The sequence below is a fragment of the Pempheris klunzingeri genome, chromosome 18 (genome assembly GCF_042242105.1).
Source record: "Pempheris klunzingeri isolate RE-2024b chromosome 18, fPemKlu1.hap1, whole genome shotgun sequence".
Taxonomy (NCBI): domain Eukaryota; kingdom Metazoa; phylum Chordata; class Actinopteri; order Acropomatiformes; family Pempheridae; genus Pempheris; species Pempheris klunzingeri.
The window spans coordinates 23109019-23124849 of record NC_092029.1 but is presented as its reverse complement, the minus strand read 5'-3'; positions in this window follow the sequence as shown (position 1 = coordinate 23124849).

The following is a 15831-nucleotide window of genomic DNA, read 5'->3' as shown; positions in this document are numbered from 1 at the left end:
CAGAATAGTTCAAGATGATGAATTACAGTAGTTGGATGAAGTTTCTTAAGATAATTTGTCTGTATTCAACAGTGTCCATTTTGGCTTTCTCTCACCATTCTAATTCTCCATTCTAATTCACCATTCTCACCAGCCTATTTTAGACACAGGAGGTGAATTGTCTTTCCAGGGGCTGGCAAAGCTGAACTTCTGTACAGGAAACACTCAGAATAGTTAAAGATGATGAATTACAGTAGTTGGATGAAGTTTCTTAAGATAATTTGTCTGTATTCAACAGTGTCCATTTTGGCTTTCTCTCACCATTCTCAGCTTATTTTAGACACAGGAGGTGAAATGTGTTACCATGGACTGATAGACTTACATTTCCGCCCAGAAAACACTCAGAATAGTTAAAGATGATGAATTACATTAGTAAGATCAAGTTTCTTAAGATAATTTGTCTGTATTCAACAGTGTCCATTTTGGCTTTCTCTCACCATTCTAAGCTTATTTTGGACACAGGAGGTGAAATGTGTTACCATGGACTGATAGACTTACATTTCCACCCAGAAAACACTCAGAATAGTTAAAGATGATGAATTACATTAGTAAGATCAAGTTTCTTAAGATAATTTGTCTGTATTCAACAGTGTCCATTTTGGCTTTCTCTCACCATTCTAAGCGTATTTTAGACACAGGAGGTGAATTGTCTTTCTAGGGGCTGGCAAACCTGAACTTCTGTACAGGAAACACTCAGAATAGTTCAAGATGATGAATTACAGTAGTTGGATGAAGTTTCTTAAGATAATTTGTCTGTATTCAACAGTGTCCATTTTGGCTTTCTCTCACCATTCTAATTCTCCATTCTAATTCACCATTCTCACCAGCCTATTTTAGACACAGGAGGTGAATTGTCTTTCCAGGGGCTGGCAAAGCTGAACTTCTGTACAGGAAACACTCAGAATAGTTAAAGATGATGAATTACAGTAGTTGGATGAAGTTTCTTAAGATAATTTGTCTGTATTCAACAGTGTCCATTTTGGCTTTCTCTCACCATTCTAAGCTTATTTTAGACACAGGAGGTGAAATGTGTTACCATGGACTGATAGACTTACATTTCCGCCCAGAAAACACTCAGAATAGTTCAAGATGATGAATTACATTAGTAAGATCAAGTTTCTTAAGATAATTTGTCTGTATTCAACAGTGTCCATTTTGGCTTTCTCTCACCATTCTAAGCTTATTTTGGACACAGGAGGTGAAATGTGTTACCATGGACTGATAGACTTACATTTCCACCCAGAAAACACTCAGAATAGTTAAAGATGATGAATTACATTAGTAAGATCAAGTTTCTTAAGATAATTTGTCTGTATTCAACAGTGTCCATTTTGGCTTTCTCTCACCATTCTAAGCGTATTTTAGACACAGGAGGTGAATTGTCTTTCTAGGGGCTGGCAAACCTGAACTTCTGTACAGGAAACACTCAGAATAGTTCAAGATGATGAATTACAGTAGTTGGATGAAGTTTCTTAAGATAATTTGTCTGTATTCAACAGTGTCCATTTGGGCTTTCTCTCACCATTCTAATTCTCCATTCTAATTCACCATTCTCACCAGCCTATTTTAGACACAGGAGGTGAATTGTCTTTCCAGGGGCTGGCAAACCTGAACTTCTGTACAGGAAACACTCAGAATAGTTCAAGATGATGAATTACAGTAGTTGGATGAAGTTTCTTAAGATAATTTGTCTGTATTCAACAGTGTCCATTTTGGCTTTCTCTCACCATTCTAAGCTTATTTTAGACACAGGAGGTGAAATGTGTTACCATGGACTGATAGACTTACATTTCCGCCCAGAAAACACTCAGAATAGTTCAAGATGATGAATTACAGTAGTTGGATGAAGTTTCTTAAGATAATTTGTCTGTATTCAACAGTGTCCATTTTGGCTTTCTCTCACCATTCTAAGCGTATTTTAGACACAGGAGGTGAAATTTGTTACCATGGACTGATAGACTTACATTTCCGCCCAGAAAACACTCAGAATAGTTCAAGATGATGAATTACATTAGTAAGATCAAGTTTCTTAAGATAATTTGTCTGTATTCAACAGTGTCCATTTTGGCTTTCTCTCACCATTCTAATTCTCCATTCTAATTCACCATTCTCACCAGCCTATTTTAGACACAGGAGGTGAATTGTCTTTCCAGGGGCTGGCAAACCTGAACTTCTGTACAGGAAACACTCCGAATAGTTCAAGATGATGAATTACAGTAGTTGGATGAAGTTTCTTAAGATAATTTGTCTGTATTCAACAGTGTCCATTTTGGCTTTCTCTCACCATTCTAAGCTTATTTTGGACACAGGAGGTGAAATGTGTTACCATGGACTGATAGACTTACATTTCCACCCAGAAAACACTCAGAATAGTTAAAAATGATGAATTACATTAGTAAGATCAAGTTTCTTAAGATAATTTGTCTGTATTCAACAGTGTCCATTTTGGCTTTCTCTCACCATTCTAAGCGTATTTTAGACACAGGAGATGAATTGTCTTTCTAGGGGCTGGCAAACCTGAACTTCTGTAGAGGAAACACTCAGAATAGTTCAAGATGATGAATTACAGTAGTTGGATGAAGTTTCTTAAGATAATTTGTCTGTATTCAACAGTGTCCATTTGGGCTTTCTCTCACCATTCTAATTCTCCATTCTAATTCACCATTCTCACCAGCCTATTTTAGACACAGGAGGTGAATTGTCTTTCCAGGGGCTGGCAAAGCTGAACTTCTGTACAGGAAACACTCAGAATAGTTCAAGATGATGAATTACAGTAGTTGGATGAAGTTTCTTAAGATAATTTGTCTGTATTCAACAGTGTCCATTTTGGCTTTCTCTCACCATTCTAAGCCTATTTTAGACACAGGAGGTGAAATGTGTTACCATGGACTGATAGACTTACATTTCCGCCCAGAAAACACTCAGAATAGTTAAAGATGATGAATTACATTAGTAAGATCAAGTTTCTTAAGATAATTTGTCTTAAGATAATTTCAACAGTGTCCATTTTGGCTTTCTCTCACCATTCTAAGCGTATTTTAGACACAGGAGGTGAAATTTGTTACCATGGACTGATAGACTTACATTTCCGCCCAGAAAACACTCAGAATAGTTAAAGATGATGAATTACATTAGTAAGATCAAGTTTCTTAAGATAATTTGTCTGTATTCAACAGTGTCCATTTTGGCTTTCTCTCACCATTCTAAGCGTATTTTAGACACAGGAGGTGAAATTTGTTACCATGGACTGATAGACTTACATTTCCGCCCAGAAAACACTCAGAATAGTTCAAGATGATGAATTACATTAGTAAGATCAAGTTTCTTAAGATAATTTGTCTGTATTCAACAGTGTCCATTTTGGCTTTCTCTCACCATTCTAATTCTCCATTCTAATTCACCATTCTCACCAGCCTATTTTAGACACAGGAGGTGAATTGTCTTTCCAGGGGCTGGCAAACCTGAACTTCTGTACAGGAAACACTCAGAATAGTTCAAGATGATGAATTACAGTAGTTGGATGAAGTTTCTTAAGATAATTTGTCTGTATTCAACAGTGTCCATTTTGGCTTTCTCTCACCATTCTAAGCTTATTTTAGACACAGGAGGTGAAATGTGTTACCATGGACTGATAGACTTACATTTCCGCCCAGAAAACACTCAGAATAGTTAAAGATGATGAATTACATTAGTAAGATCAAGTTTCTTAAGATAATTTGTCTGTATTCAACAGTGTCCATTTTGGCTTTCTCTCACCATTCTAAGCTTATTTTAGACACAGGAGGTGAAATGTGTTACCATGGACTGATAGACTTACATTTCCGCCCAGAAAACACTCAGAATAGTTCAAGATGATGAATTACATTAGTAAGATCAAGTTTCTTAAGATAATTTGTCTGTATTCAACAGTGTCCATTTTGGCTTTCTCTCACCATTCTAAGCGTATTTTAGACACAGGAGATGAATTGTCTTTCTAGGGGCTGGCAAACCTGAACTTCTGTACAGGAAACACTCAGAATAGTTCAAGATGATGAATTACAGTAGTTGGATGAAGTTTCTTAAGATAATTTGTCTGTATTCAACAGTGTCCATTTGGGCTTTCTCTCACCATTCTAATTCTCCATTCTAATTCACCATTCTCACCAGCCTATTTTAGACACAGGAGGTGAATTGTCTTTCCAGGGGCTGGCAAAGCTGAACTTCTGTACAGGAAACACTCAGAATAGTTCAAGATGATGAATTACAGTAGTTGGATGAAGTTTCTTAAGATAATTTGTTTGTATTCAACAGTGTCCATTTTGGCTTTCTCTCACCATTCTAAGCCTATTTTAGACACAGGAGGTGAAATGTGTTACCATGGACTGATAGACTTACATTTCCGCCCAGAAAACACTCAGAATAGTTAAAGATGATGAATTACATTAGTAAGATCAAGTTTCTTAAGATAATTTGTCTGTATTCAACAGTGTCCATTTTGGCTTTCTCTCACCATTCTAAGCCTATTTTAGACACAGGAGGTGAAATGTGTTACCATGGACTGATAGACTTACATTTCCGCCCAGAAAACACTCAGAATAGTTAAAGATGATGAATTACATTAGTAAGATCAAGTTTCTTAAGATAATTTGTCTTAAGATAATTTCAACAGTGTCCATTTTGGCTTTCTCTCACCATTCTAAGCGTATTTTAGACACAGGAGGTGAAATTTGTTACCATGGACTGATAGACTTACATTTCCGCCCAGAAAACACTCAGAATAGTTAAAGATGATGAATTACATTAGTAAGATCAAGTTTCTTAAGATAATTTGTCTGTATTCAACAGTGTCCATTTTGGCTTTCTCTCACCATTCTAATTCTCCATTCTAATTCACCATTCTCATCAGCCTATTTTAGACACAGGAGGTGAATTGTCTTTCCAGGGGCTGGCAAACCTGAACTTCTGTACAGGAAACACTCAGAATAGTTCAAGATGATGAATTACAGTAGTTGGATGAAGTTTCTTAAGATAATTTGTCTGTATTCAACAGTGTCCATTTTGGCTTTCTCTCACCATTCTAAGCGTATTTTAGACACAGGAGGTGAAATTTGTTACCATGGACTGATAGACTTACATTTCCGCCCAGAAAACACTCAGAATAGTTAAAGATGATGAATTACATTAGTAAGATCAAGTTTCTTAAGATAATTTGTCTGTATTCAACAGTGTCCATTTTGGCTTTCTCTCACCATTCTAATTCTCCATTCTAATTCACCATTCTCATCAGCCTATTTTAGACACAGGAGGTGAATTGTCTTTCCAGGGGCTGGCAAACCTGAACTTCTGTACAGGAAACACTCCGAATAGTTCAAGATGATGAATTACAGTAGTTGGATGAAGTTTCTTAAGATAATTTGTCTGTATTCAACAGTGTCCATTTTGGCTTTCTCTCACCATTCTAAGCTTATTTTGGACACAGGAGGTGAAATGTGTTACCATGGACTGATAGACTTACATTTCCACCCAGAAAACACTCAGAATAGTTAAAGATGATGAATTACATTAGTAAGATCAAGTTTCTTAAGATAATTTGTCTGTATTCAACAGTGTCCATTTTGGCTTTCTCTCACCATTCTAAGCGTATTTTAGACACAGGAGGTGAATTGTCTTTCTAGGGGCTGGCAAACCTGAACTTCTGTACAGGAAACACTCAGAATAATTCAAGATGATGAATTACAGTAGTTGGATGAAGTTTCTTAAGATAATTTGTCTGTATTCAACAGTGTCCATTTGGGCTTTCTCTCACCATTCTAATTCTCCATTCTAATTCACCATTCTCACCAGCCTATTTTAGACACAGGAGGTGAATTGTCTTTCCAGGGGCTGGCAAAGCTGAACTTCTGTACAGGAAACACTCAGAATAGTTCAAGATGATGAATTACAGTAGTTGGATGAAGTTTCTTAAGATAATTTGTCTGTATTCAACAGTGTCCATTTTGGCTTTCTCTCACCATTCTAAGCTTATTTTAGACACAGGAGGTGAAATGTGTTACCATGGACTGATAGACTTACATTTCCGCCCAGAAAACACTCAGAATAGTTAAAGATGATGAATTACATTAGTAAGATCAAGTTTCTTAAGATAATTTGTCTGTATTCAACAGTGTCCATTTTGGCTTTCTCTCACCATTCTAAGCGTATTTTAGACACAGGAGGTGAATTGTCTTTCTAGGGGCTGGCAAACCTGAACTTCTGTACAGGAAACACTCAGAATAATTCAAGATGATGAATTACAGTAGTTGGATGAAGTTTCTTAAGATAATTTGTCTGTATTCAACAGTGTCCATTTGGGCTTTCTCTCACCATTCTAATTCTCCATTCTAATTCACCATTCTCACCAGCCTATTTTAGACACAGGAGGTGAATTGTCTTTCCAGGGGCTGGCAAAGCTGAACTTCTGTACAGGAAACACTCAGAATAGTTCAAGATGATGAATTACAGTAGTTGGATGAAGTTTCTTAAGATAATTTGTCTGTATTCAACAGTGTCCATTTTGGCTTTCTCTCACCATTCTAAGCTTATTTTAGACACAGGAGGTGAAATGTGTTACCATGGACTGATAGACTTACATTTCCGCCCAGAAAACACTCAGAATAGTTAAAGATGATGAATTACATTAGTAAGATCAAGTTTCTTAAGATAATTTGTCTGTATTCAACAGTGTCCATTTTGGCTTTCTCTCACCATTCTAAGCGTATTTTAGACACAGGAGGTGAAATTTGTTACCATGGACTGATAGACTTACATTTCCGCCCAGAAAACACTCAGAATAGTTCAAGATGATGAATTACATTAGTAAGATCAAGTTTCTTAAGATAATTTGTCTGTATTCAACAGTGTCCATTTTGGCTTTCTCTCACCATTCTAATTCTCCATTCTAATTCACCATTCTCACCAGCCTATTTTAGACACAGGAGGTGAATTGTCTTTCCAGGGGCTGGCAAACCTGAACTTCTGTACAGGAAACACTCAGAATAGTTCAAGATGATGAATTACAGTAGTTGGATGAAGTTTCTTAAGATAATTTGTCTGTATTCAACAGTGTCCATTTTGGCTTTCTCTCACCATTCTAATTCTCCATTCTAATTCACCATTCTCACCAGCCTATTTTAGACACAGGAGGTGAATTGTCTTTCCAGGGGCTGGCAAACCTGAACTTCTGTACAGGAAACACTCAGAATAGTTCAAGATGATGAATTACAGTAGTTGGATGAAGTTTCTTAAGATAATTTGTCTGTATTCAACAGTGTCCATTTTGGCTTTCTCTCACCATTCTAAGCTTATTTTGGACACAGGAGGTGAAATGTGTTACCATGGACTGATAGACTTACATTTCCACCCAGAAAACACTCAGAATAGTTAAAGATGATGAATTACATTAGTAAGATCAAGTTTCTTAAGATAATTTGTCTGTATTCAACAGTGTCCATTTTGGCTTTCTCTCACCATTCTAAGCGTATTTTAGACACAGGAGGTGAATTGTCTTTCTAGGGGCTGGCAAACCTGAACTTCTGTACAGGAAACACTCAGAATAGTTCAAGATGATGAATTACAGTAGTTGGATGAAGTTTCTTAAGATAATTTGTCTGTATTCAACAGTGTCCATTTGGGCTTTCTCTCACCATTCTAATTCTCCATTCTAATTCACCATTCTCACCAGCCTATTTTAGACACAGGAGGTGAATTGTCTTTCCAGGGGCTGGCAAACCTGAACTTCTGTACAGGAAACACTCAGAATAGTTCAAGATGATGAATTACAGTAGTTGGATGAAGTTTCTTAAGATAATTTGTCTGTATTCAACAGTGTCCATTTTGGCTTTCTCTCACCATTCTAAGCTTATTTTAGACACAGGAGGTGAAATGTGTTACCATGGACTGATAGACTTACATTTCCGCCCAGAAAACACTCAGAATAGTTCAAGATGATGAATTACAGTAGTTGGATGAAGTTTCTTAAGATAATTTGTCTGTATTCAACAGTGTCCATTTTGGCTTTCTCTCACCATTCTAAGCGTATTTTAGACACAGGAGGTGAAATTTGTTACCATGGACTGATAGACTTACATTTCCGCCCAGAAAACACTCAGAATAGTTCAAGATGATGAATTACATTAGTAAGATCAAGTTTCTTAAGATAATTTGTCTGTATTCAACAGTGTCCATTTTGGCTTTCTCTCACCATTCTAATTCTCCATTCTAATTCACCATTCTCACCAGCCTATTTTAGACACAGGAGGTGAATTGTCTTTCCAGGGGCTGGCAAACCTGAACTTCTGTACAGGAAACACTCCGAATAGTTCAAGATGATGAATTACAGTAGTTGGATGAAGTTTCTTAAGATAATTTGTCTGTATTCAACAGTGTCCATTTTGGCTTTCTCTCACCATTCTAAGCTTATTTTGGACACAGGAGGTGAAATGTGTTACCATGGACTGATAGACTTACATTTCCACCCAGAAAACACTCAGAATAGTTAAAAATGATGAATTACATTAGTAAGATCAAGTTTCTTAAGATAATTTGTCTGTATTCAACAGTGTCCATTTTGGCTTTCTCTCACCATTCTAAGCGTATTTTAGACACAGGAGATGAATTGTCTTTCTAGGGGCTGGCAAACCTGAACTTCTGTAGAGGAAACACTCAGAATAGTTCAAGATGATGAATTACAGTAGTTGGATGAAGTTTCTTAAGATAATTTGTCTGTATTCAACAGTGTCCATTTGGGCTTTCTCTCACCATTCTAATTCTCCATTCTAATTCACCATTCTCACCAGCCTATTTTAGACACAGGAGGTGAATTGTCTTTCCAGGGGCTGGCAAAGCTGAACTTCTGTACAGGAAACACTCAGAATAGTTCAAGATGATGAATTACAGTAGTTGGATGAAGTTTCTTAAGATAATTTGTCTGTATTCAACAGTGTCCATTTTGGCTTTCTCTCACCATTCTAAGCCTATTTTAGACACAGGAGGTGAAATGTGTTACCATGGACTGATAGACTTACATTTCCGCCCAGAAAACACTCAGAATAGTTAAAGATGATGAATTACATTAGTAAGATCAAGTTTCTTAAGATAATTTGTCTTAAGATAATTTCAACAGTGTCCATTTTGGCTTTCTCTCACCATTCTAAGCGTATTTTAGACACAGGAGGTGAAATTTGTTACCATGGACTGATAGACTTACATTTCCGCCCAGAAAACACTCAGAATAGTTAAAGATGATGAATTACATTAGTAAGATCAAGTTTCTTAAGATAATTTGTCTGTATTCAACAGTGTCCATTTTGGCTTTCTCTCACCATTCTAAGCGTATTTTAGACACAGGAGGTGAAATTTGTTACCATGGACTGATAGACTTACATTTCCGCCCAGAAAACACTCAGAATAGTTCAAGATGATGAATTACATTAGTAAGATCAAGTTTCTTAAGATAATTTGTCTGTATTCAACAGTGTCCATTTTGGCTTTCTCTCACCATTCTAATTCTCCATTCTAATTCACCATTCTCACCAGCCTATTTTAGACACAGGAGGTGAATTGTCTTTCCAGGGGCTGGCAAACCTGAACTTCTGTACAGGAAACACTCAGAATAGTTCAAGATGATGAATTACAGTAGTTGGATGAAGTTTCTTAAGATAATTTGTCTGTATTCAACAGTGTCCATTTTGGCTTTCTCTCACCATTCTAAGCTTATTTTAGACACAGGAGGTGAAATGTGTTACCATGGACTGATAGACTTACATTTCCGCCCAGAAAACACTCAGAATAGTTAAAGATGATGAATTACATTAGTAAGATCAAGTTTCTTAAGATAATTTGTCTGTATTCAACAGTGTCCATTTTGGCTTTCTCTCACCATTCTAAGCGTATTTTAGACACAGGAGGTGAAATTTGTTACCATGGACTGATAGACTTACATTTCCGCCCAGAAAACACTCAGAATAGTTCAAGATGATGAATTACATTAGTAAGATCAAGTTTCTTAAGATAATTTGTCTGTATTCAACAGTGTCCATTTTGGCTTTCTCTCACCATTCTAATTCTCCATTCTAATTCACCATTCTCATCAGCCTATTTTAGACACAGGAGGTGAATTGTCTTTCCAGGGGCTGGCAAACCTGAACTTCTGTACAGGAAACACTCCGAATAGTTCAAGATGATGAATTACAGTAGTTGGATGAAGTTTCTTAAGATAATTTGTCTGTATTCAACAGTGTCCATTTTGGCTTTCTCTCACCATTCTAAGCTTATTTTGGACACAGGAGGTGAAATGTGTTACCATGGACTGATAGACTTACATTTCCACCCAGAAAACACTCAGAATAGTTAAAAATGATGAATTACATTAGTAAGATCAAGTTTCTTAAGATAATTTGTCTGTATTCAACAGTGTCCATTTTGGCTTTCTCTCACCATTCTAAGCGTATTTTAGACACAGGAGATGAATTGTCTTTCTAGGGGCTGGCAAACCTGAACTTCTGTACAGGAAACACTCAGAATAGTTCAAGATGATGAATTACAGTAGTTGGATGAAGTTTCTTAAGATAATTTGTCTGTATTCAACAGTGTCCATTTGGGCTTTCTCTCACCATTCTAATTCTCCATTCTAATTCACCATTCTCACCAGCCTATTTTAGACACAGGAGGTGAATTGTCTTTCCAGGGGCTGGCAAAGCTGAACTTCTGTACAGGAAACACTCAGAATAGTTCAAGATGATGAATTACAGTAGTTGGATGAAGTTTCTTAAGATAATTTGTTTGTATTCAACAGTGTCCATTTTGGCTTTCTCTCACCATTCTAAGCCTATTTTAGACACAGGAGGTGAAATGTGTTACCATGGACTGATAGACTTACATTTCCGCCCAGAAAACACTCAGAATAGTTAAAGATGATGAATTACATTAGTAAGATCAAGTTTCTTAAGATAATTTGTCTGTATTCAACAGTGTCCATTTTGGCTTTCTCTCACCATTCTAAGCCTATTTTAGACACAGGAGGTGAAATGTGTTACCATGGACTGATAGACTTACATTTCCGCCCAGAAAACACTCAGAATAGTTAAAGATGATGAATTACATTAGTAAGATCAAGTTTCTTAAGATAATTTGTCTTAAGATAATTTCAACAGTGTCCATTTTGGCTTTCTCTCACCATTCTAAGCGTATTTTAGACACAGGAGGTGAAATTTGTTACCATGGACTGATAGACTTACATTTCCGCCCAGAAAACACTCAGAATAGTTAAAGATGATGAATTACATTAGTAAGATCAAGTTTCTTAAGATAATTTGTCTGTATTCAACAGTGTCCATTTTGGCTTTCTCTCACCATTCTAATTCTCCATTCTAATTCACCATTCTCATCAGCCTATTTTAGACACAGGAGGTGAATTGTCTTTCCAGGGGCTGGCAAACCTGAACTTCTGTACAGGAAACACTCAGAATAGTTCAAGATGATGAATTACAGTAGTTGGATGAAGTTTCTTAAGATAATTTGTCTGTATTCAACAGTGTCCATTTTGGCTTTCTCTCACCATTCTAAGCTTATTTTGGACACAGGAGGTGAAATGTGTTACCATGGACTGATAGACTTACATTTCCACCCAGAAAACACTCAGAATAGTTAAAAATGATGAATTACATTAGTAAGATCAAGTTTCTTAAGATAATTTGTCTGTATTCAACAGTGTCCATTTTGGCTTTCTCTCACCATTCTAAGCGTATTTTAGACACAGGAGATGAATTGTCTTTCTAGGGGCTGGCAAACCTGAACTTCTGTACAGGAAACACTCAGAATAGTTCAAGATGATGAATTACAGTAGTTGGATGAAGTTTCTTAAGATAATTTGTCTGTATTCAACAGTGTCCATTTGGGCTTTCTCTCACCATTCTAATTCTCCATTCTAATTCACCATTCTCACCAGCCTATTTTAGACACAGGAGGTGAATTGTCTTTCCAGGGGCTGGCAAAGCTGAACTTCTGTACAGGAAACACTCAGAATAGTTCAAGATGATGAATTACAGTAGTTGGATGAAGTTTCTTAAGATAATTTGTTTGTATTCAACAGTGTCCATTTTGGCTTTCTCTCACCATTCTAAGCCTATTTTAGACACAGGAGGTGAAATGTGTTACCATGGACTGATAGACTTACATTTCCGCCCAGAAAACACTCAGAATAGTTAAAGATGATGAATTACATTAGTAAGATCAAGTTTCTTAAGATAATTTGTCTTAAGATAATTTCAACAGTGTCCATTTTGGCTTTCTCTCACCATTCTAAGCGTATTTTAGACACAGGAGGTGAAATTTGTTACCATGGACTGATAGACTTACATTTCCGCCCAGAAAACACTCAGAATAGTTAAAGATGATGAATTACATTAGTAAGATCAAGTTTCTTAAGATAATTTGTCTGTATTCAACAGTGTCCATTTTGGCTTTCTCTCACCATTCTAAGCGTATTTTAGACACAGGAGGTGAAATTTGTTACCATGGACTGATAGACTTACATTTCCGCCCAGAAAACACTCAGAATAGTTCAAGATGATGAATTACATTAGTAAGATCAAGTTTCTTAAGATAATTTGTCTGTATTCAACAGTGTCCATTTTGGCTTTCTCTCACCATTCTAAGCGTATTTTAGACACAGGAGGTGAAATTTGTTACCATGGACTGATAGACTTACATTTCCGCCCAGAAAACACTCAGAATAGTTCAAGATGATGAATTACATTAGTAAGATCAAGTTTCTTAAGATAATTTGTCTGTATTCAACAGTGTCCATTTTGGCTTTCTCTCACCATTCTAATTCTCCATTCTAATTCACCATTCTCATCAGCCTATTTTAGACACAGGAGGTGAATTGTCTTTCCAGGGGCTGGCAAACCTGAACTTCTGTACAGGAAACACTCCGAATAGTTCAAGATGATGAATTACAGTAGTTGGATGAAGTTTCTTAAGATAATTTGTCTGTATTCAACAGTGTCCATTTTGGCTTTCTCTCACCATTCTAAGCTTATTTTGGACACAGGAGGTGAAATGTGTTACCATGGACTGATAGACTTACATTTCCACCCAGAAAACACTCAGAATAGTTAAAAATGATGAATTACATTAGTAAGATCAAGTTTCTTAAGATAATTTGTCTGTATTCAACAGTGTCCATTTTGGCTTTCTCTCACCATTCTAAGCGTATTTTAGACACAGGAGATGAATTGTCTTTCTAGGGGCTGGCAAACCTGAACTTCTGTACAGGAAACACTCAGAATAGTTCAAGATGATGAATTACAGTAGTTGGATGAAGTTTCTTAAGATAATTTGTCTGTATTCAACAGTGTCCATTTGGGCTTTCTCTCACCATTCTAATTCTCCATTCTAATTCACCATTCTCACCAGCCTATTTTAGACACAGGAGGTGAATTGTCTTTCCAGGGGCTGGCAAAGCTGAACTTCTGTACAGGAAACACTCAGAATAGTTCAAGATGATGAATTACAGTAGTTGGATGAAGTTTCTTAAGATAATTTGTTTGTATTCAACAGTGTCCATTTTGGCTTTCTCTCACCATTCTAAGCCTATTTTAGACACAGGAGGTGAAATGTGTTACCATGGACTGATAGACTTACATTTCCGCCCAGAAAACACTCAGAATAGTTAAAGATGATGAATTACATTAGTAAGATCAAGTTTCTTAAGATAATTTGTCTGTATTCAACAGTGTCCATTTTGGCTTTCTCTCACCATTCTAAGCCTATTTTAGACACAGGAGGTGAAATGTGTTACCATGGACTGATAGACTTACATTTCCGCCCAGAAAACACTCAGAATAGTTAAAGATGATGAATTACATTAGTAAGATCAAGTTTCTTAAGATAATTTGTCTTAAGATAATTTCAACAGTGTCCATTTTGGCTTTCTCTCACCATTCTAAGCGTATTTTAGACACAGGAGGTGAAATTTGTTACCATGGACTGATAGACTTACATTTCCGCCCAGAAAACACTCAGAATAGTTAAAGATGATGAATTACATTAGTAAGATCAAGTTTCTTAAGATAATTTGTCTGTATTCAACAGTGTCCATTTTGGCTTTCTCTCACCATTCTAATTCTCCATTCTAATTCACCATTCTCATCAGCCTATTTTAGACACAGGAGGTGAATTGTCTTTCCAGGGGCTGGCAAACCTGAACTTCTGTACAGGAAACACTCAGAATAGTTCAAGATGATGAATTACAGTAGTTGGATGAAGTTTCTTAAGATAATTTGTCTGTATTCAACAGTGTCCATTTTGGCTTTCTCTCACCATTCTAAGCTTATTTTGGACACAGGAGGTGAAATGTGTTACCATGGACTGATAGACTTACATTTCCACCCAGAAAACACTCAGAATAGTTAAAAATGATGAATTACATTAGTAAGATCAAGTTTCTTAAGATAATTTGTCTGTATTCAACAGTGTCCATTTTGGCTTTCTCTCACCATTCTAAGCGTATTTTAGACACAGGAGGTGAAATTTGTTACCATGGACTGATAGACTTACATTTCCGCCCAGAAAACACTCAGAATAGTTAAAGATGATGAATTACATTAGTAAGATCAAGTTTCTTAAGATAATTTGTCTGTATTCAACAGTGTCCATTTTGGCTTTCTCTCACCATTCTAATTCTCCATTCTAATTCACCATTCTCATCAGCCTATTTTAGACACAGGAGGTGAATTGTCTTTCCAGGGGCTGGCAAACCTGAACTTCTGTACAGGAAACACTCCGAATAGTTCAAGATGATGAATTACAGTAGTTGGATGAAGTTTCTTAAGATAATTTGTCTGTATTCAACAGTGTCCATTTTGGCTTTCTCTCACCATTCTAAGCTTATTTTGGACACAGGAGGTGAAATGTGTTACCATGGACTGATAGACTTACATTTCCACCCAGAAAACACTCAGAATAGTTAAAGATGATGAATTACATTAGTAAGATCAAGTTTCTTAAGATAATTTGTCTGTATTCAACAGTGTCCATTTTGGCTTTCTCTCACCATTCTAAGCGTATTTTAGACACAGGAGGTGAATTGTCTTTCTAGGGGCTGGCAAACCTGAACTTCTGTACAGGAAACACTCAGAATAATTCAAGATGATGAATTACAGTAGTTGGATGAAGTTTCTTAAGATAATTTGTCTGTATTCAACAGTGTCCATTTGGGCTTTCTCTCACCATTCTAATTCTCCATTCTAATTCACCATTCTCACCAGCCTATTTTAGACACAGGAGGTGAATTGTCTTTCCAGGGGCTGGCAAAGCTGAACTTCTGTACAGGAAACACTCAGAATAGTTCAAGATGATGAATTACAGTAGTTGGATGAAGTTTCTTAAGATAATTTGTCTGTATTCAACAGTGTCCATTTTGGCTTTCTCTCACCATTCTAAGCTTATTTTAGACACAGGAGGTGAAATGTGTTACCATGGACTGATAGACTTACATTTCCGCCCAGAAAACACTCAGAATAGTTAAAGATGATGAATTACATTAGTAAGATCAAGTTTCTTAAGATAATTTGTCTGTATTCAACAGTGTCCATTTTGGCTTTCTCTCACCATTCTAAGCGTATTTTAGACACAGGAGGTGAAATTTGTTACCATGGACTGATAGACTTACATTTCCGCCCAGAAAACACTCAGAATAGTTCAAGATGATGAATTACATTAGTAAGATCAAGTTTCTTAAGATAATTTGTCTGTATTCAACAGTGTCCATTT